This window comes from Crinia signifera, chromosome 4 (assembly GCF_055691185.1).
Source record: "Crinia signifera chromosome 4, ASM5569118v1, whole genome shotgun sequence".
NCBI classification, from domain to species: Eukaryota; Metazoa; Chordata; class Amphibia; order Anura; family Myobatrachidae; genus Crinia; species Crinia signifera.
The window spans coordinates 17,694,770-17,719,400 of NC_139220.1; positions in this window are offsets into that span (position 1 = coordinate 17,694,770).

A 24,631-nucleotide genomic window follows, 5' to 3' on the forward strand; every position below is an offset into this window, starting at 1 on the left:
AATTTTCCCAAGTACATACGTCCATTTATTATTTATACGTTTTTCATCTCTATATTTTTGTCCTTTAAGACATAATAAGATAAGTGTCCGGGAGTCTCGGCAGTAGACACAAAGGGGCTAATTCAGTCCGGATCGCACGGCCACAAATTTGTTCATGCGTTCAGTTAAACCACCGCCCTGCCATCCGCCTTGGGAATTTATGTGCTCGTTGTGTGAATGGTTTCTATTCTCAGACAAATATGTCCAGAATAGGGATGGCCATCGATGTTTAATGGCCGATGTGGAATACTTTTGCCATCGATGGAACAGCAAAACGATGTTTTGCTTTTTTTTTTAAATGCCGGGACACTGAGCATAGCTCCGCCCCCCCCGACAGCCGCAAAGCCTCGCCTCCGTGTTTTGATTGGCCCACAGACCAATCAATCAAACACAATGGCTGACCATCGATATGTATAAATATATAGATGGTCAGCCATTGCATAGTTTAGCACTATCGATGGTTAGTTGCAGAATAGCCATCAATGGCAACCATCGATGGCAATTGCATCGATGGCCATCCCTAGTCCAGAACCCGTCGTACCAGGCTCGCCATAGAACGATCATTACACTGGGCGCCAGTCACCGCGGGCTCTGGACCTGATTCTGGTACATTCGCAGCTGGCTGTCATTCGCACGGGGACCGATGTTTGGCCTATGGGCATGTGCAGCCGCATTTCTGCGCATGTATATACGCCAGGTGCATGCAGCCACGGCCAACAGATTGTTCGCACCCAAGGCTGTGGGGTGCGGGTTGGCGGCAGATAGTCGCGCCCATGGGAACGCCCAGCGTTTCATGGGTGTTCCAATGTAAATGCTGGGCGTTGCCATGGTAATCGGGCCGTGACGTGGGTACCGGGAGCAGACAGATGATAGACTGGTGCAATGGAAAATGGCCTGTAACTGGTGTCACACACCCTCCGCTTAAAGCCTCACACACGTCTAGCGGTTACCCGGACACTACCATGGTTTTTTATAGCCCTCCCACTAAGCGGCTGGTTACCACCCCCCACGCGCCGAGTTCCTGTCAATCATCTTGCGCAGTTATTGATAATCAGACGATGCGTGAACTTGCAGCAAACAATCAGGTCTGAATGATCCCCAAAGTACGGAGACAGGTTAGAGAATTTCTGCCATCCTGCCATTAAATCCAGTCATTCGTCGGGGCATCGGGCGGCGCTTACCCACTCGCTTGGCATCAAATATATGCTGCCTAGCGAACGGGTCTGAATCAGGCTCTTAGGGCGGTATTCAATTCTTTTCCACCAGAATTTCTGCTCACAATTCCCGGGGGTGTTGAGCTTAAATGCACAAATGTACGGCTAAAACCTGACCGTAATAAGTGCGACGTCTGCAGAAAAATAGATCAATGGAACGTCGCCCCACGTTCTCCCGTCACTTTACCTGGACTGATTGTTGAATCCGATCATTCTCACAGATAAATCATTGGTGGGGGACTTGTACTGACAGATGACAGATACTCGCATGGTTCCCTGAAGGCTCCGGCTCTCTGGGAATGGTAATCTTTTGAGATGATTCATTACAAGTTATTTATATACAGTATTGCACACATATTCCGCAGCGCTGTACAGAGAGTATTTCACATCTGTCCCTGTCCCAGTGGAGCTTACAATCTATAGTCCCCACCACATGTACATGCACACACAGACATTCTAGGGGTAATTTGTTGGGAGCCAATTAACCTACCAGTATATTTTTGAGCGGTAGGAGGAAACCGGAGTACCCAGAGGAAACCCACGCAAGTACGGGGAGAATATACAAACTCCACACAGTTATGGCCATGGTGGGAATCAAACCCATGGTCTCAGTGCTGTGAGGCAGTATTGCTGACCACTACACCGGCCGTGCTGCCCCATATTATGAGGAAGATGTACTTGGAGAGTGGTAAAGTGGGGAGAGATAAAATACCAACTAACCAGCGTGTAACTGTCATGGAAAAATGACTGATTAGAACTGATTGGTTGGTACTTTTAGACATTTGCCCCATAGTGAGGTTAGTGATATAACGATGGTGATTATAATGCTATAATATAACATAAGGCACATTTTCTGCTGACACCGGTGTAGCCGGACCCCTGCTCCATCCCTGGATATTTTATAATGGTCCCTTAAATAAAAGCTATTTAATACAATTGATTGCAGCAAATACTCGTTTTATAACATAAGAAATTCAGTGAATGTGATCAAAAGAAAAACACAGCGAGTTCTCCGCGTTCCGGGAGCCCTTTGTCAGACAAAGCTCTTACACATTTATAGCGGAAATAATAGGAAAAGGATTTAGCACTTGTGGCAGATGGAAAATCCAGGTAAATATCTCTTCACACGGATGTGATTCAAACCCTGCCAGGCGGCGCTGGGTAATGATAAGTTACGGAAATGGTCCTCGTGGTTCTTCATTGGAATTGGGAGCAGATGTTACCTGAAAACTGTAATTAAATCGTTTAGTGTCTCTCGATGCTTCCAGTTAAACATCCACCTGCTCAAGGTACACTGATGCAGAAGATGAAATAACAGCATTCGCTAATTATAGACAACCGCTTTGTGGTCTAAAATGAATAAGGTTGGAGTCTATGGGGTAAATGTAATAGGTGTAGGGGATTCTGGGACAAATCATCTAGCAAGCAGGACTGGCTATACCATTAGGCAGCTGACTAGGGGGGCTTTTAGAATCTGGGGGGGGACCCCTGAGGCTGACTATCATAAAATTAAAGATGACTCAGAGGGAGACATCCTAGTTGAATTTAGACCCATTTGTTACAGGCTAAATTAGGCCCCTCCCAGAGAGGGCAACCAGTTCATTGAGGCAGGGGGGAGGGACAGATGAAGGGATGAGAAAGGGACAGGGGCGGAGCTACGGAGGTTTGTCACATTTTGAGGGCGTGGCCAGTGCGATTGCATCCTTGTGGCCACGCCCAGCCATGTAATGATGGTATTTCAGGCATTTCACAGCGGTGGGTGGCAATACAAAGACGTTATTCAGTCCTACGGACCCCCCATGAGGAGGGAGGAGGACCCTATTTCCATTACGGATGGCCAACACCCATCGATGATTTAAAATCATTGATGGTTTATAGCCAATATTGAATACTTTTTCCATCGATGGGGGAGAACCAGATGGTTTCCCTCCATCGATGGCAAAGCAAAACCGATGTTTTGCTCTTTTTTTTTTTTTAAAGTGCCAGGACACGGAGTATAGCCCCGCCCCCAGCACCCATTAAAGCCCTGCCCCCAAGTTCTGATTGGTCCACGGACCAGTCAGTCAAATAAAATGGATGACGACTGGTTGCAACCATCATTGGCGACGGCACCAATGGCCATCCCTAATTTCACGGACCCTCCCGGTCATTCTGGGAGAGTAGGCAACCCTGCTTTACACAATGGGTATGGATGAGCTGGAATGACCCTAATCACATCCCCCTCTGCCTATTTCCATCCCCCATTATGGTGCATATACCACCATCCATGTCTATATACACCCTGTCTTGCCCATTTGATGACCCGAGTCACTCTTGCGTGTCCATCTGAGGAGCCGTCCTTTGCCGATCCAGTCTCACCATAAACCCATCACCCATAGAGCTTTCGAGACTCCTGCCTGGCACGTTCTCCATGGTTAGAACACTTCCCTCTGTTATGATGATAATTATTGCAGCATGGCACTAAACACTTTCAAAGCTGAAAAAGATTCATAAAAAGTGGCATAAACTTAGAGAGACCCAATTATTCTAATCACATCCCTTGAGAATTAATTTGGGAGCGCTAGCTGGCGGGGCAGGAATTGTATATTCATAGCCTTGCATAAATATTTTTCAAAAGCGCACTCGGAAGAAGCGTATTCAGGGTTTTTTTGCTTTGTTTTCCATTGAATATTTAGAAAGCAACGGAGATATTTTTTATCCGAGGTGGCGAGGTGGCGAAAACACATTAATACATTCCTTTTGCCCTTTGAGGAAAAACATAACAAAGGATGACACTGATTCCACGTAAAGCTACTGTTTTAGTTTCGGTTTTGTCCAGTAATATCTAGAAACAATTTATCTTATTTTACTTATATCATTGTGTGCGCGCAATTGTTGTGATAGTGCGCCTACATTGTAAGTGTAACTCTGCCGTTGTCAGCCTAGAAGATGGTAGTTGGGTTAGAAGAGATAACAGATATGGCAACCCCCATATTGGACCTCTAGAAAATGGCGCCGCCGAATCTCTCTCCCAGCAGCTGGGATTGGGGAGGAAGAAGGAGGAGGAGCAAGGAAGGGGAGGAGACACAATTTTAGATTCAAAACAAATAATAAAAAGTGAGGCTTGTTGAGTGCGGCAGGACCCCATGTGAGAAGGGGATTCCCAGGGTTGGTGGACCAAGAGTAGCTCAAAAGATTACAAGAGAGGTTGCAATTACTACCAGTACACAATGGGCAACCCAGATTCAACAAGTGCACCAACATTACCCAATGAAAATGTGACAATGCCATGCCAGGTATTATTAGATTAAAGAACATAAAACAAGTTACTTTTACTAGTCTTTATTGGCAGTTTAGAAAGTCACAACACCTTGGCAAATACACTAATTTGAGACAAAGTTGGTAGTACACAGTCATTTTATACAGTAGATGGCCTTATATTTATAAATAATTCAATAGGTTTCTTTTATTGGTTTTGCAATACAAGACACAATTAATATTAAAAAAAATTAGTGTTAATTAGATATTAAACACATAAGATTAAACTTTAGAAGCAATAACTTTTTTTCTTCTTGACACAAAATTGCCCGATTCAAGCCCATTATTAGAAGACCGGAAATCGCTATTTGGCGACCTCCGCACTTCTGCGCATGCATGCAACGGAGTGCGGATGCGGGAGCCCAGAAACTGCAATCACAGGAGATCCACTTTCAGTGCCGGCCATGTGCATTGTTGGGGTGGCTACAAAGGGGGAGGGGCCAGCAACCACGTGTATTGTGTGAGTGGTCCGAACAACGCAGGTGTGTCTAGACCACTCTAAGGGAGGGTTGCGGCTAGCCTACACAGCCAGGGGGCAGCCGGTGATGTGCCCCCCCCCCCCCCCCCCCCCCCCGCAGCCTAGTGCTGACAGTTGTGGAATATCAATTTAATAAATTTGAAGAAAAAGGTTTTTCTGAGTCTTGTATGTTAACAATGAGAGATAAAAATATTAAATCCTTTATCAACAGAAGAGATTGCAGTAAAAGTTGATACTACAACGGTCCTTCTGGCCCCCGATAAATACAAAGCTTAAACCACATTCCTACAAAAGAAGACTCAAGGCTCAACTGGGACAAATACGTAACATTCACCTCCAATAATTCAATATATTATAGTCTCCGCTATAGAAATGGTAACAATAAATTTCACATTTTCGTTCTGCACCGTAGTCGCGGCCTTCCATGCGCCGGTCGCACTACAATGAACACGGAGCCTTGTTTTCTAGACCAGCGTAGGAATTGTCCTAGAAGATTATCTCCTGCATAGAGTGTCACAGTATTTATATAACACATACTCCAAGGACACTAGTTCTTTTAATCCTTGGTGCTGGACATATATCTCAGTAACAGGTTGTGAGGCAGATGTACTTATCCTTCTACAGAGATAAAGGGTCTCTCATTCAACTGCTGTACTGTATGTCCTCAATCCGCTTGCTTGTACGGGGCGTTGGTAACATGCAGGGCTACAGTATATCATACCTCTCAACATGACCCATTCCAGGAGGGACAAATGCTCCGTTCCTGGACTTCCTTGCCGGTGGCAGTTGCAGAGGTGGGAGCTGCAGCGAAGTCCATTCTTTTAAATAGGGGAACCACACCAACTGCCAGTAAGTCCCAGCCAGCGATGTTTGGCAGTGTTTGGGGTGACAGTTGGTGGGGCTCCCCTATTTAAATTTCGGACTGTGCTGCAGCCCCCACCTGTGGATCCGCCACTGTCATGGAAGTCCAGGAACAGAGCTTGGTGGAAACCGCCAACGGTTGTTAACCTTCGATGGTTGATGGATGTCACTATAGAAGTTTGCTTGGAACACCATTATTTCCAGTTTGAGGAACTTTGGGATTTATATCTGGCCATTTGTTTGGGAAAAGACAGAATAAGTTGTATTTACGGACAGGGCTTGTTTTCTGGTAGCGTTCTGTCATGCCCAAAGCACTGCCAGCTTGTCCCCAACTGGCAATAATCTGGTTCAGTGATGTGCAAAGAAACTGGAAGCGTCTGGGCAGAGATCTCTCAGATACGGAGATGAAAAGGGAGCAACCAAGCCAACGTCCCCTCTGCTGCACTAGATATTATGAGGATAAAATGTTCTATGGAGATAAACACCACGTTCTATGAGGACATCGGCTTAATAAAATATATAACGAGTTGCATGTTTTGGATTTGTAGAAATTCTTATTTATGAAGCCCTACTGCTGATATCCCCTGCAACAATATCAATCTATCAAAAGTGGGAGGGATTAGTGCATGATTCAGCCAATAACAAGCTAATTGGCATCATCAGTCTGCAGTTGACCACGCCCCCCAAATACTCCGGCCCCATTCAGCCCTTACAGCCCTGTCCTGTGCGCGTGTGCCTCTCAAACCCCAGTTCTGTTCAGCTTGGACTGCAAGGGTTGATAAGCGTAACATCACGCTGCTCCGTCAGCCTGGGACATGTGTAAGAATGTTTGGTGCACATACATAGTTCAATAAGATATCATTTGCGTTGAGAAATAATGTGCAAATTGCATTTCTAGGATATGGACCATAATAATAATAATGACCAATATGGTTGAATAAAAACCAGGACTCAGCAAATACAGATGGCGCGCATCTCGTTCAGCACCGGGGATCACAAAGAATTTCCCCGCTGGCGATCGCCAGAGGGAGGGCACTCCATCTGACTGGGGCACGCGAGCGGCTCACACGCACGCGTGTCCCAGTTTTTCAGCGGCTGGGGACGGAAACCCTTCCCGTCTCAACTTGAGGGAGATGGGCAGGGTTATGGGGCGGGGGAGGGGACCAGCGGGGACTGACGGGGAGGCGGTGGGGACTGACGGGGAGCTCCATCGGAAGGGGATGCGCGGGCGTCTTGTGGGCGCGTCCCCTTCCGGCGGCTGGCGATCCGACCACCAGACCCCCGCTAGACGCATCAAGCTCCATCTGTATATTGATTGCAGTAGATTAATTGCTAAAAGAAATGGCTTGCTGGAAGAGGTGTACCAAGGGCCTAATTCAGCATGAATTGTTAATCAGAGAAATCGCAGAAATCCGTCACCGAGACAGAAAGAAAAGCTGGCCCTTGTAATCTTACAAATGCATCACAAATAGCGAGGGACTGGCAGATGCATTCGCAAAGTTGAACCATTCGAATAACTTTTCTTCCATCTGCACCAGTCTGGGGCTTCCACTAATCTGCTCAAGACTCAGATTGGAAGTTGTCATCGCTGACATCAAACACAAACACACCCAGGAAACGCCATGTGCCCGCCCCTAAACGCCGCAGTCTTGCCAATCAACTGCAGCTACTCTGTGACTTCTGGGAACTTGTGGAGAGTTTGCCAGGAAGGGTGTCTGTAGTTATCACTGTACGTGGTGCGCCTACAAAATACTGGCATCTATAAAATCTCATTGATCTATTTGCTGTCAGCATCCAATCACTTTTGTCTACATACAGGCCCTTATTCTAGTTGACTCGGACGGATGCGTATTTTCGGACGGCCACCGAGTGTTCTTAGCCCCGCCTACCGTACAGATCGCTCACACCGCCCGAATGCGGTAAGACGCCGAGTGAACAGACCGCGAGTGGATTTTTCAGGTGAACACCTCCCCCATCTGTGGGAACCTCCCCCATTCTCCGATGGTCGCCGACCATCGAATGATGGACCGAGCGGTCAGCCTGCACCGAGTGCTCCAGACCACTCGGACATTTCTCCGTATGAAAGCAGGGATATGGGCGGGCAGCTGGCATCTGGCTATGTCAGCTGTGTGGCCCCCACCTGTGCGCCAAGGCCGGATTACCATACGTACGCCGAGTGTTTTCATTGGAATGTCCGTACGCATATGGTAATGAGCCCAAACAGCCCTTCACGCCCCTCTCCACCCCCTGCTCGGATTGTTCCAACCGATTGTTTTCTGTACGGAATTCACGCCATATTCGGACGTGCACAGAAACGCCTCTGCACATGCGCAAACACAATACATCGGCCGTCCGACCGAACACGCAGCCGTCCGACTCAATCAGAATAAGGGCCACAGTGTATTGAAAAATCCTTATATTCACTAAGCCAAAAAAATGTAATTGAGAAGTGGGCAGTGTTACCATATATTTTCACTGGAGCGTTTCGTCAGCACATGAGTGACGTCAATAAAATCTCATTGATCTATTTGCTGTCAGCGTCCAATTACTCTTGTCTACATACAGGGCCTGATTCAGGTCGCCTTGCTCGGCAGCGTACATTTGCCCATAAATGCCGCCCCACCGAACTGAATCACCCCTGCAGTGTAACTGAAAACCCTTATATTTGCCCAGCCAAAAAATTTAACTGAGAAGTGGGCAGTGTTACATATATGACGCGTTTCGCCTCCTGCATAAGAGTGAGCGTTTTCAAAGACAGTATTTGTGGGCTATTTAGCATGGACCATCATCAGTAGCGCTTTAAGAAAAAAATATTAAAGCCCCAAAAAATTTAGGAGCTGGTCCACAGTCTTTGAAGTGACATTTTTGCCGCCAGTAAGTGACCTTTACTTATGCTTACTTAAAATGAAACCTTGAGCTTTTGATGAACCAAAAAAGACACTTCAAATCTATTTAAAGCGCTGGCATGTTGTGAAACGCGCACTAGTGACGCAAACCGCCCGTTGCTACGTTAATTCTGCACCGCGCTGAACGCATTGTTAAATGCACATTTTGCAAAGAATACTCATTTCCACATTCCCTCCTGCGGCTTCCTAAATCACATTGCGCTTCCCCCTTCAGATGATCCTCACGCAGCCCCTCGCAGCCCCGTTCCTTCGCATGTTCTACAAGCGAGTCGCTGCAGAGCACTGAAACGCGGAGAGATTGCTCAGTCCAATAATAGAATCGCCATGGAAACATCATAGCAACCGCAGCTCCTTGCAGCACCGCTGATACCATTCATAGGGAAATGAGAATATCTTGTCATTGTTGCTCACTTATGAATTGGAGGCATAGAAATATGTCAGAGGTTTATTTTTGTCCTCTTGCACCTGTAGGTTGTCTCCGTTTCCTGTTTGAGCCAAAGGAACTTGGGGTCTGTTTATGAAATGTTGCAGAGCCCATTTACTGGTGACTATGGGATATTTTTTTTACAAGCGACAGGAATCGATATTGTGTCACCCCAGATATTACAAGGGGTTCTCATCCTTTTTTGGGGTTGGGATCATTTGGTCTACAGCATGATGGTCGAAAGTCATTAGGTCGACATGGTAAAAGGTCGACATGGGTCTAGGTCGACATGGGAAAATGTCGAGATGGTTCTAGGTCAAAAGGTCATTAGTTCGACAGGTCGTTGGTTCGACGGGTCATTAGTTCGACAATGTCTAGGTCAACAGTCAAAAGGTCAACATGGGGTTTTTCACTGTCTTTTTTACCGTAATGTCCACACAGTCGACATGGACGCAGTTTAAAGTGCACCACATCCCCTCACATCGCTCGCTGTGCTCGCAATGCGTCGGGCACGGTGCCTCGCTACGCTCAGCACACTATTTTATTCTCCCACCACGTCCTAGTGGATGGTAGAGAATGAAATACCGCCTGTCGGCACATGTCGGCTCAAAAAAACAGTGAAAAACCCCATGTCGTCCTTTTGACTGTCGACTTAGACATTGTCGAACTAATGACCTGTCGAACTAACGACCTGTCGAACTAATGACCTTTCGACCTAGAACCATGTGGACCTTTTCCTATGTCGACCTAGACCCATGTTTACCTTTTTCCATGTCGACCTAATGGTGTCGCCCTAATGACTGTCTACCATCATGCTGTAGACCAAATGACCGCATCCCCCTTTTTTGATATCCAGATGGCTGATAGACAATGTTTGGACAGTCAGTAGCTCGAAACCATATGTTGACATACATAGGGTTGACATGGTCAAAATGACGACACAAGCAAAATGTTGACATAGCTGCCATCACTTTTAGGTCAACCTGGGGACACCCAGGGATACCCTGCATTTTCAGGTCTGTCGTTCTGAGACCACTCACCCAGAACGTCCAATCAGAATGTGCAGACAAATCCCATACATTCCGAGCTGGGACTTAAAATAATAATGGGCGATAAAACTGCGCATTTGTAATCTAAATATCGTATCAGAGGATTCCACAGATTTATTTCATGGAAACTTAATTCCCGTCTGAGGGAATCGGGACCAAGAAATATGTTTCCATAGTGACTGTTGGTGGGAAAGGAACGCAGAGGCTCTGAGACGAGATCCTATTAGCATTCATTAAAAAAACGTTATTGGTGACAGATCAAAGTCTGCGCTGTTCTGGTTACAGGAACACAGAGGTGGGCAGACAGATATTTAATATTGTACCCTATTGGCACACATTACTTTCTCATTTAAAATCTGCCCCATAGGTAATGAAGGAAAAATCAAATTTCAAGATTCATGATAATAATAATGGGCACCTTATATACTTCATGGTCCTTATGCAGGGGTTAAAGTGGGGTGGAACGGGGAGTTCCACCTCCACCACAGCCATGCACTGTAAGGCAGCGGAAGAGTTCCACCACCTCTCCAGCACCATGCATTATCAAGGGGACCAAGCTGACAGCTGCCATCCGTTGCCAGCGTACAAGTCTGAGGGCATGACCTTCATAATAGGACTGTGCAGCCACACCCCTTGCACCACCCCTTTTGCAGGATCACACCCCACACTTCCCCCCTTAGCAAGCCACGCCCCCACACCGTCACCCTCTGTGCCGAACTGGTTGCCCTGCCCAGAATGTCAACCACTGCGCACAGTGGTGGAACTTGGTGAAAAAATAGTTTGGGTCCCCTCCTCTGCCCCAACCCAAGAAGTCATTGCTGGTCTGGGCAGCAATGGGCCCCATTCAATGCACCTGCGGCACCAATGGAAATTCCGCCTCTGCCTGTGCACCACGGTGATATCAAATAAAAATTTTATTCCAAGCATTGAGCTTTTGCAAAGATGTGACCAACTCTAAATAATGGCGTGTATTTATTGCTAAGTAGTGTGGCCACAGAGGCAGTCGCTTTGTGTGAATCAGCCCCTCAGTGTTACTTATGAGCCGCCAGCTCTGCTTGCTTTACTTATATCTTTATCCCTGAACACAGAGAGCCTGGCTGAGAGCTATTATTTTCTGACTCATTTTGTGTTAGGAAGCACATTATGTGCCTCTCCGTACAAAACCCAAGTCCTAGCAGAACTCTAATAATCTCAGTTGGGAACCTGGTAGTGTTCTAATTCCACCAGTAGTGACTCAGACACCGGGCACAACACATAGGCAGCAGAAAGTATTACCGGTAAGTCTCAGAAAATCAAAATACATTTCACCACATCGCAATATACAGGGTTGGTATAAAAAGCAATGAGACCAAAATGGGTAAAAAATATTTTTTGAAGATATCGCTACAAACAATTAATATTCTTTAAAATAAGACCGTTGTGCATTAACACACTTCTGCCAAAGAGTTATTCACGCTTGGACGTAGCTCTGGAAGTCCTCTTCCGGAACGTCCTTCAAACAGTGCGTCAAAGCCGCTGTGACCTCCGCTGTGGTCCCACGGCGGTGTCCTTTGTGGGCTGTCTTCACTCGGGGGAACAGGAAAAAGTCAGTCGAGGTAGGGGGGTAGGATTGGGACTGTAGGGGGGCTGGGGAAGCGTTGCGATGCCGTTCCGGGCAGGTAGTTAGTGTTCCGCTAGGCTGTTTTAGCGGGGCACTGCGCCCTGCCCGATTTTTAAATGGAAAAATGCACCCTTCCCCGCTAGCAGCACCCCGCTAAAACAGCCTGGTGCCTGCCCGACTGCTTGCACGGGGAAGCCCAGCGCCGCCTTAGACGGCAATGCCCGGCGCTTCCCCGGCATCCCGCCCCCTTTAGTGTCCATTAAAACCACGATGGGAACCGCACAGAAGCTCGTAGGCGACTGATGCTCGGTGCGTGTTGAAGCTGACTTCCCCCTACATCCAATCCGCCTGGAGCATGCGCATTGCGATGGAGAGTCGCATCGGAAAACAACAGGTCTCATTACTTTTTATAGAAACCCTGTAAATAAATAGTATGTATGTCTTAAATGTAGAATACATGTAATTAAAAGGTTACCGTTGTTAAGTAAAAATAATCATTCCCAAACAAAAGCTTCATCATGAAGATCTAAGAACATAAAAATGTTGTAAAAGGCTGAGACCAGCGGTTAGAGGATGGAACTTGCCCCCTGGAGAACTGTCGAGTCCATCATAACGAAAAGGAGAGAATATCGCACTGTGATATCATCTAGAACAAACTATCCACCAAATCTGATCACCCTTTCAATAAGTGATTAATTAATTAAGGCGGGACAGCCAAGGGGTGGATTCACTTGGGATTTTTAGGGGCCCATTTATCAATAAGTGATAAACTCATTGGGAAAGATAAATCTTGTTGCGTATGATAAATAATGCTGCAGTCAATCAGCTCCTAATTGTCCTTTTTCAAACACATGGCAGTTGGGAGCTGAACACATGACAGTTGGGGGCTGATTGGCTGAAGCACCATTTATCATATGGAACAAGTTTTATCATTTGTTGATCCTCCAAACGAATCTGATTTGGGCCCCAAGGTGCCTTAATAAAAAGTGTATTTCAAATGGACATTTTTAAACTTCACAATTGAAGACATTATCGTTATTTTTCCCCGGCACAAAAGACAAAAACGCTCCACAATGGATTCTGATTTTGTTTTTAAATCTATAAATGTGCAGTGTTCCCTAGGATACGCTGATCATCATTATAATACTAGACGGAGAGCGCCCGTAGCGGGGGTCACACCCCGGTTTCACGCTTCCAGCTATGAATAGAGATAATGAGCGCTTATATAGATAAAGAGCCGCAATCACTTCACAAAGTCACATTATATCCAAATGCTGAATTGTGCTTTCTCTTCTGTCGCTGAACCATCCGGGCCCCGCTGCGACAAAGTGATATGAAAGGGAAGGATGAATAGACGCCCCGGGGGTGGCGGCTGGATGTCACCCGTGACGCGGTTACTGTTTTGTTGTAGCCGTGCTTTCACAGGAAGTTTCGATTTTTTAATTCAAAATAAACTGTTGTATTATTGAAAATGTGGTCTCTTCCAGTCATCTGGTACAGATAGAGATAGATAGATAGATAGATAGATAGATAGATAGATAGATAGATAGATAGTGAGAGATAGAGAGAGAGAATAGATAGATAGATAGATAGATAGATAGATAGATAGATAGATAGATAGATAGATAGTGAGAGATAGATAGATAGATAGATAGATAGATAGATAGATAGATAGATAGATAGATATATAGATAGATAGATAGATAGATAGATAGATAGATAGATAGATAGATAGATAGATAGATAGATAGATAGATAGATAGATAGATAGATAGTGAGAGATAGATAGATAGATAGATAGATAGATAGATAGATAGATAGATAGATAGATAGATAGATAGATAGATAGATGGATAGACGAATAGATAGATAGATAGATAGATAGATAGATAGATAGATAGATAGATAGATAGATAGAGACAGAGGCGGACTGTGGGAGCACCAACCGGACAGAAAGTAAATCGGCGCCCCTGCACCCTAGTGGATGGCAGGGCACGAAATACCATCTGTCGGCACATGTCAGCATCAAAAAAAGTGGAAACCCCAATGTCGACCTTTTGACTGTTGACCTTCCCCCATGTTGACCTTCAGTCATGTCGACCTTGAGGTATGTCAATGTCAACCTTGTGGTGTGGACCTAATGCTTGTCTGTCTAGTGACCGTATCCCTTCTGCCTCCCGCTGCCTCTCCTTGTCCCCCTTTGCCTCTCCCTGCCACACTCTGCCTCCCTCTGTGATCCTCTGCCTCTCCCTGCCACACTCTGCCTCCCTCTGTGATCCTCTGACTCTCCCTGCCACACTCTGCCTCCCTCTGTGATCCTCTGCCTCTCCCTGCCACACTCTGCCTCCCTCTGTGATCCTCTGCCTCTCCCTGCCACACTCTGCCTCCCTCTGTGATCCTCTGCCTCTCCCTGCCACAATCTGCCTCCCTCTGTGATCCTCTGACTCTCCCTGCCACACTCTGCCTCCCTCTGTGATCCTCTGCCTCTCCCTGCCACACTCTGCCTCCCTCTGTGATCCTCTCCCTCTCCCTGCCACATTCCACTCATTCCTCAAGCAGACCTATGTGGTCAATCATAGTCCAATCCTTTGGGGGACGGGGATGATCTTGTATGGTGGTAGAAGACCCTCATTTCTATAATATGTTCTGGAATGTGGTGTGAAAGCACATCAGCCCTACAGGACGGCTTGTGATTGGCTGTTGACAAATTCTCCACTCAACGCTACACAAGTAGCGTTGTTCCTGCACGTGACTGACTACAGCATAAATACCCCACTGCTGGGTAATGATGGCTCCTAGCAGGCAGCGTTGCGGTAAAGTGCGGCTCATACAAATAGCTTATCTGCATTGTGAGACACAAGACGGATAACGACTATCATTATTATGCCATCCAGTGCTGTGAATTACTGCAGGTGGCGGTGACGGTTCTCCAGGAACGTCATTAAATCTGTAATTCCAAACCGTTTAATCTAACATATTGTGAAACATAAGTGTTTGCAATTGCGGCTGTTATTAGAATCCAAGCAATCGGCTGTGTTCTGCTGAAAGCAAAGTAGGCATTAAGTAACACATTAGATTGCTAGTTCCCCAGTACAGCTTTTATACGGAACATTTAAAGTCGAGCATTCTGGGCGTGATTCAGAATCATTCTACATAGATCGGATAGGGCCGAATTCCAGACCATTCCGCTGGTTGGGGGGTCTGTGCATTTGCTTGTGAATATTTGTGCATGTGCCGACCCCCTGTGTGAACGCCTTCGGCAACTATCACCCTCACCAAGGCATTCACACAGGTTGGAGAGGGAGTGGAGGGGGGGCCCGGAGCAGGGGATCGTCTCCATGAAAATGCTGTGGGTTCCCCCGGGGATGCAAGCTCACCAATGCCTGCCCAGGACAGGGACGGCTGACACCAGCATTAATCCAGGTCAGAGCTGCTTTGGAAAGGGCCTGTCCAAGGTCTGACCCAGTTTGGAATTGTGTTCCAAATCTGGGGTCATATCGGGGACACGTGTGGGAAAGTGGTATAAGTAATGTAACAGCCCTCTCACGTGTGTAATCTTCTCTATCTCATTGTAATTCCCCGCCAGGCCGGAGCAGGTAAATTGTCGAGGTATTCGAGGATAACGTCATGTCATGAAAACAGGTTGGAGTTTGGTGTCCACCTTGAGCGTTTGTCAGGGGCCTCCAAGCCCCTAGTAACTGTTACGAGCCGCCTCTGGTGGGTTGGTGTTATTCACATTCTGTTTGTAGTTTATATGTTTCACCTGGATCAGTACTCCAGGTTTTGCTTATCCACCTTGCCTGGGTTTCGTGCACACCTTGGTCTTGAGTGTGGCTTCCTACTAGGCCTCTGGGTATTTAGGTATTCTCCCAGCATTGTGAACCTGCCGCTTATAGTTCTGTTTAAGTCGTGTTAGAGTTTTGTTTAAACCTTGTCTGAGTATGGTTTAAGTCTTGTCAGAGTCCTGTCATAGTCCTGAATATTCCAGCAAGCACTCCTGCAGGGTGTCCTATGAAGTCCTGCCTTTGTCTGTGAACCATTGCTGCAGTCTGAGAAACCTTGTATGAACCCCGGCCCCTGTTTTACAGAGATAAATGGTGGTTTTTCCACCTTCAGTATTTCAGCTATCCCTGTTAGAGTTATCTATGTGGAGCATATGTCCTCTCTTATTTGGGGTTTTGCCATCCAGCTTCACACAGCTTATATATTGTTTATTATTAACATCTTCATGCATTGTTGCATTTATGCCATTAGCCAGGAAATACTGTGTTTACATCCTGCTATGTCTCTTTAGTTATAAGTGTGGGTGTGTGGAATTATTTATTTGCATAACATCTTCTTGCTTTGTTGCATTCCTGGGAGTTCAGTGGAGGTTTGCTCCCATAGACTTCCACTCAACTCACTACCACTTGTTATAGAACAGGGGTGGCTAAACCGGTCCTCGAGATCTACCAACGGTCCACGTTTTCCAGGTTACCTAGCTGGTGCACAGCTGTAGTCATTACTAACTGTCACATTTTAAAACATGCTGCATTCATTCCTACTATAGATCCACAGGTTGCCTGGAAAAGTCAGGTGTGGTGCGTGGTCAGTCTCCTACCGTATTTGCACATGGGGACTCCTCAAAGTCCTAACAGTTACGTCTTTGAGTGGACGGTGTGTTTGGCGAAGAGTGGATGAGCAAGTGTGGTACAAGCAGAAATGCAGCTGAGTCCATGCTAGGACCATAGCAGGGTTTTAATGAATTATATTTTGGGTAGAACAGGAAATGATTAACCCTAACTAAGAGTATGACAAAAATTGTATAAAAGTCATAGGGGTGAAATGAGAGAATCAGAAAGTGAGAGATTTGGTAAGAAATCTCCAGTTTTTTTAAAGCGGCAATCATTTACACTGCAAAATCAAGCTGGTTTGCCGCTTTAAAAAAAAAAATCTAGATATTTGACCAAATCTCTCATTTTCCAATTCTCTCATCCTATTACATTTCCCCCTATGAGGGGGGTTAACTGTCTTTACCGGCATGCGCATTTAATGTCCCACAAGCCAATATAATGTCCCTCAAAATATCTACCCAGCCAAACATCAAAAGTCTAAATGGGAAGACCCCCAGCGTAGGGCCCTATAAACACAGACAGGCTCATTTGCAGATTATACTTATGCACCCCAGCTCCAGCCTCCACATATTCTCCAGTTGGTAAAGCCCCTCAATTTGGATTGTGCATTAATTATGTCAAGACCTGTGACTGTAATTGGAAAAGACCTGCGCTCTTCATTTTCCCTCTTCCCAGGGGTCATTGACCACATTGCGGAGAATGATTCTGCCGCCTGTGAATTATTCTGAAGGACCGAGCAGCTGACTTGGCCGGAGACCATTATCCCTGACCTAATCAACGAGGCAGACTCTGGCAGATGGCTGGATGGCTGGAGAGGTGTTTTCACTGATACCTTGTAATAAATCTAATGCAGTCCCAAGGGGCCCCTGAGTGCAGCCAATTTATCATGATAATTTAGAAACATGGCCCTACCTGAGGATAAGAGCCGTCAGTCTGATTCTTGTAGAAAGCTTTTCCAGTTACAGCCACTTGCTTATGCTGGAAAAGTATTTAATACTCATTTTCCTCCAACCTCTCGCACTATTGACCGAAGAGTCTAAGAGGGAAGAGCACAAACAGACAGCACATTATGTTCCTGAGTGGAAATGGTTTACAAAAACAATCGTGATTGGATTTGAAGCCCACTTGTCACTTACAGACTATGATGGGGGAGGGGTGCGGCAGCCGGAATAGGAGGGTGATGTATCATGTAGAGAAATGAGTAGAGAAGAGGACCAGCAGAGAAGTTGGCCCTCATCTTCGACTTCTCTGTTTCTAGAATATACTTTAAGAATACTGCCTCATAGCAGATTGGTTGCTGTGGGCATCTCCTCCACTAAAGGGGTCTGATGAAATATAAATGGTCATGTGGAGGGGTCTGATGACATAAAAGGGGTAGGTGTGATATAAAGGGTATATGCAGGGGTGTGATGGTATATAAGGGACAATTGGAAAGGGTGCCGGAAGAGGTACCGACAGTCGGGATCCCGACAGGCATTTACCCGACGTCGGGATCCCGGCTGTCAAAACACAGACAGCCGGGTTCCTGACGGCCACCTGCTATTTTCCCTCTGGGGGGGTCCAGGATCCCCATAGAGAGAGAATAGAATAGGTGGCGAGTGCAGTTAGCACGCAAGGGGCTTTGTTGCGCTCACCATGCTGTCTGTGTCTGGCCAGTTGGGATACCGACGTCGGGCTAAGGACTGTTGGGATCCCGACTGTCGGACCCCTATACCACACCCATTGGAAAGGTCTGATGACATATAAGTGGCAATTAGTGGGGTTTGATTAAATATAATTGGTATGGGGGTGGGTCTGATATAATGGATATATGCAGGAGTGTGATGACATATAACGGCATGTGGAGGGGTCTGATGGCATTTAAGGTGTAGGTGTATGGGATGCAGTCTGATGACATATAAGGGATATGTGGGAGGGTCTGATATAAGGGGTATGTGACATGGTGTGATGGCATATAAGAGGCATGTGGAGGGGTCTGATGGCATATAAGGGCAATGTTCAGGGGTATGATGGCATATAAGAGGCATGTGGAGGGGTCTGATGGCATTTAAGGTGTAGGTGTATGGGATGCAGCCTGATGACATATAAGGGATATGTGGAAGGGTTTGATATAAGGGGTATGTGACATGGTCTGATGGCATGTAAGGGCAATGTTCAGGGGTATGATGGCATATAAGAGGCATGTGGAGGGGTCTGATTTATGCAATATTGTAACATATTTTCAAAACTATAACATATTCTATTGATGAGTCAAAATCTATATTCACTTACAAAAATAATTGAGGCCTTATTATTGTTCCTTATTTATTTTATGTACTTTCTCTGGTAGGACCTCGACTTGTTTGGTTGTATCCCCGGGTCATACCTGGCCTCGCACATGTTGTGTCTGTATTCTTACCTTTTGTAATCTCCAGTTATATGGAAGGATTTTCCTGTGATCAAGAAACAAATTGCATTATCTCAAAACATAAACCTCCACGCATACGACGCTCTGTTACATTCCTTTCACTTGATATTTTATGTAGAAAAGAGATTATATAGATTTTATTATACACATTTTATTATCCATTTCTAAAAAGGGATTTCTAGGGATTGTAGCAGCTGGATTATCGCACTACCTGGTGCTTTGCGCTATGTAACAGAATTACTTATCATCTATATATTTTCCAAATGCTAAAACTGAATTATTTTTTCTTTTTTTTCCCCATAACTATTCAAATGCGAGATAGGTTCCAAATCATCACGGATCAAATGATGGAAATATTTCAGGACCTTGAACTTTTAGTGAGTAATTCTTCATCAGATGAGACAAATGTTTGAGCTTACTGGTGATACTGATACCCTGTCGCTATGGCGGGTCAGACCTAGGATCGGTGATGCCAGAAACACCCCCACACACACGCACACACACACAAACAAAGAGGCAGCCTTGGAGGGAGGAAACACCTCCCGATTGGACTGCCTTGGGTGACTGGCAGGTTGGACTTCAAATAGGAAGTCATTGCCAATCACAGTGAAGCCAATGCTGTCTCACGGACTGCATTGGGCTTCACTTACAGTGGCGGATTTTGCCGGGGGGGGGGGGGGGTAAAAACCGCCACTGGTTACTATAATAAAACTGTACTCTTGTTGGATTAGGAAGACAGAAGGAATTTCATATGCCTGTCGGGATGTAAACTAAAATGAGTCCAAATACATAGAGAAGCAAGGGTTAAACATGTAAGGGGGTGCCTTATTTTTATGGTCTGAATAGTGTAGTCCCGTAACAGTTAAGGAGAGGTCTGAGTTGCTGGAATATAATAGTTACTTCATGGTTAGAAGGTCTCTTGCCTCTTTGAAAGTTACCACCAACCACCCCCACACACTTATCAGTTGTATTGTTTTGACGTTCTCTCCCCCAATACATGGGTTTAGGCTGATTCTACTGTACTGTGAAAATTGACACCATCAGTCCCATTGTGCCTCTTTTGTGTGTCATTGGTTGAGAAATTTGGATACATTGAATGATGGGTCAGCAGTTGACACCCATCTAAGCCTTGAATTGTAGTCCATGAACTGGCAGTTGGATCCCCATCTAATCTTGTTGGTATTGGGCTGGCAGTTGGGCCCACCTAAGCCAAAAAGGGGGCGTGGTCTCATGAGAAGGAGGCGTGGCATCACAAAAAGGGATGTGGTATTACACTTTAGACCATTCACAGTAATGCCCATTACACATTTTAGCAAACTCCGTAATACCCATTACACATAAAGCCACACGCCATAATGCCCATTACACATTGTGCCACACATCATGATGCCCATTACATACTATATAACAAACCGTAATGCCCATTACATATTTGCCACATAAGTGCTGCTTACCTACGTGCTCATTGCTAGGGGGTTCCTGCTTGATGGCACCATAGTACCCATTACACATGATGCCGCACACCATAGTACCCATTACACATGATGCCGCACACCATAGTACCCATTACACATGATGCCGCACAACATAGTACCCATTACGCATGATGCCGCGCACCATAGTACCCACTACACATGATGCTGCACACATAATGACCCTTACACATGATGCTGCACACATAATGCAGCTTACAAATGATGCTGCACACCGTAATGCCCCTTAGACATTAAGCCACACATTATGCATAATGCCCCCACATACCGCCTCTTCTAGCGTCCCTTAAGCAATGCCCCCAAAAGTGCCACTTATTGTAAATTTTTATATGGGCCTTCGCTGCTGCTGCTGCAGGGAGAGATGGAGAGCGGTGCAGCTGCTTCTATGGGGAGAGGAGCAGAGCGCAGCGCAGAGCACGCTCCCACTCCCCTCCTGGTGTCCCCTGAGGTGAAAGCGGGGAGAAGAATTGGAGTGGAAGCTGCAGGGGTGACAGCTGTATTCAGAGCACTGCAGGTCACGGCTGTTTGAAATAATACCCCTTTCACAACAGAAAATGCAGGGATTTACCCAGGAATATGGTCCCAGGATCATGCAGGGACATTCTCAGGCTGACCCTCAGCCTAGACCCTGCATTTTCTGGTGTGAGGGGGAGAGACAACCACTCCCCTCTCCCTACCCCCCTTTAACCAACCAGCTATATTTTCGGAACAAACTGACCCATTTACATGAGACCAGTATCATATTGAAGAACTTTTGAGTTGGCTTCGAATGATTTTGGTCCCGTGAAACTGGGCTGTTTGGTTCCAGAGAAATCTGCCCTCAAAAAACATAAACAGTCATGAAATGAAAAAATGGTTTAACCTCAATATCCTTGGAACCAGTTAACCCATATGGATCCAGCCTGGTATCAGATTGAAGGCCCAGCGATTTGGGTTCGACTGAGATCAACCTCGAGCTTCAGTGATGCCGAAAGGGGGAACTGGCAGCCGTTAAACTGGGTGGGGGTCGGAATTAGCGGGTCCCATGTTATCCTATAAGGAAAACGTTCCAGCTTTGCCTGGCCGTATCTCTGGTTCCCAGGGGGCTAGAGACACGGGGTTGGGCTCGTTGGAAAGCCCCATCCCTCAGCTACACAATGGGCTAATGGGTGGTCCTGTGCACCCCCGGACCACCCCCTAGATTCGCCTATGCGTCTGACTACATGAAAATTTCATCCTATTCACTTATGAGTGGTTTAAAATGGCTTTACCGTCTCCTCTAAAAAGCGCTTCATGGCGCCCTCCCAATTCTAATGCATTTATCCAATAACACACATTGTGAAATAAATGCGCTGTAGACAACTTTTTAATGGATAGTTATTAAAAATGATTAAACCAAATACAAACCAATGTGGAAATAATGGAATTATAAACATGCAGGGAGTGGGATTAAATGATTACAAAATGCGTAAGGTACATTAAATTAATGGAAAGGAAATAATAACTGTTATTCTCCTTCCTGCAGAGGGCTAGACGCCATTCACTGTTACATTAGCTGTAATTTCATTTGGTTAATAATATTAGGTAATTGCTTTTTTGAATATTTCTTTGTGAACTGGAATGAAGCACGGTTTTTCCAAATACGGGGGGGGGGGATTCAGGTTGGCTCACTCAGTGGGGGGTCTGCACATGCTAAGCTCCCCCCCGTCCCCACCCCCACCACCACCATCGGAATGGGCCGAATTTGCCCTGTTCCGATTACTGCTGAATCACCCCCACAGTCCATTGGGCTACCTGGGACATGAAATGTTGCATGAAAAAACTGACTTTAAAAGTACCGTACAGCAGTCAAATTATGAAAAAGTTACTCATTAAAGCTGGGAAGGTCGACATGCCAAGTTCGACACTGACAAAAGATTGACATGGAAAAGGTCAACATGAAAATTAGTGTATGGTATACATGTACTTTACTATTCTCAATCGGAGTCCATGGGGGAAATTTATTAAGAATACGAATACGAATACGATTTTTCGTATTGGTATTCTTATTACGAATGAATACGACTGCATACGGCTGTTTTGGCCATATGCAAATTCGTGTTCCGGAGGTTAATTTACAAAGCAGTCAAATACGACTGCTTTGTAAACCCCCGATGACGTATTCATTCGTATTTATTCGTATTAGCGGCCGTATCACTGGATCAGTGCATCATCCCGACATACTTCAAACAGTCCATCATTGTTCCGGTTCCCAAGAAACCACAGCCCACCGGACTGAACGACTTCCGTCCAGTGGCCCTTACCTCAGTAGTGATGAAGTGCTTTGAGCGACTAGTCAGAGACACTTCTTCTCTACCGGCCACCCTAGACCCGCTACAGTTTGTGTATCGCCCTAACCGATCTACTGAGGACGCCATTGCATACCTCCATCATGCAGCCCTGAGCCACCTGGACAGCAGAGGGGTAAACTATGTCAAAATGCTGTTCGTTGACTATAGTTCAGCATTTAATACTATAATCCCCTCCATACTCACCACTAAACTGGAGTCCCTGGGCCTCACCCCATCCCTGTGTTGCTGGATATCCAACTTTCTGACAGACAGATCGCTGGCAGTATGGATGGGCAACCATGTCTCACCCTCGCTCACCCTCAACACTGGAGCCCCCCAGGGCTGTGTTCTGAGCCCCTTGCTGTACTCTCTATACACTTACGACTGTGTGGCCACTTCGAGCTCCACCAACATTATTAAGTTTGCAGACGAGACTGTGGTGTTGGGCCTGATCTCTAACAACGATGAGACAGCCTACCTAGAGGAGGTTAGCAACCTGGAATCTTGGTGAAAAAGTCCCGGCAACGTCTTTATCATCTCAGACGGCTGAATGACTTTAGACTATACTCAAGGGTACTAAAGAATTTCTATGCCTGCACCATTGAGAGTATCCTGACAGGAAATATCACGGCTTGGTTTGGGAACAGCACCAAAAAGGACAGACAAGCTCTCCAGAGGGTTGTGCGATCGGTAGAGCGTACCATCCGTATCGAGCTTCCAGATCTGGACACTATATACAGCAAGCGATGTGAAGGACCTCAGCCATCCCAACAAAGGACTCTTCACCCTATTGCGATCAGGGAAACGCTACCGCTCATTGAAGGCAAACACAGAGCGAATGAGAAGGAGCTTCTTCCCGCAGGCCATTAGAGCCCTCAACCAGACCTCCTAGTACCGGGACTTTCCTTCCCTCAACTAGACCTACCCCACACAATCTCTCTCTCTACACTATTCCTCAGCCAATCTCCTTATCCTAACGTAATGTAGGACAGTTGTATAAGCATTTCACGACATATTGTCCTATGTATGACTTTGTATGTGACAAATAAATTTGATTTGATTTGTATATACGGCCGATAATACGAATTCGTATAGGCAGGCTGCAGTGTGTAAAAAATAAAAAAAATAAAACGGCGTGGGGTCCTCCCCCCACGGCCATAACTAGCACCAGGCTCAAAGAGTCGGGGTTGGTTTTAAAAAAATCAGGAAAAAAGTGAGATAGAGCTCCGCTGATTTTTTTAAGCCAGCCCCGGCTCTTTGAGCCTGGTGCTGGTTACGGCCGTGGGGGGGACCCCATGCCGTTTTATTGATTTATTTTTCAATTTTTTTTACACTTTTTACATGGATCTGATTGATCCGTGCAGGCTAAAGCCAAATACGGAAATTGAAGCCTATTTTCCTGTTTGCCAATAATTACCGGCCGTATTTTAATATTAATTTTAAATTAGGAATCACCATTCTTTTGAATAGTGATTCCTATCGATGGCATATACATTCGTATTTGTATCAGTATGAATACGAATTGGCGTATTTTCGTTATAGTAAATCCCGAAAATACGAATGTGTAAAATATAGGTGTATTTCTGTATACGAATACACCTATTTTTTACAATTTTGCTTTAGTAAATTCCCCCCTATGTGTATGGGAAAGTATGAAAAAAATGAATGAAAAACATGTTGACATTCCCATGACGACCATTGCCATGCCAACATACTGCTTGTATCGGCCTTTTGGGAATGTCGACCTTGTACGAGTAACTCACCTGAAAGGAAAGACAATCCATATTGTCAAGGGCCGGGAAGTTCAGGTCAGAAACTTTGGAGGTTCATCGAGCTCACAGCCTGGAAAAGGTGCGAGGTTACCAGCTGTTGGTTGGATGTAGAGTTGGTTGAGCCATGACAAGGATAGGAATTTCCATAGATCCTACTACAACACTTGAA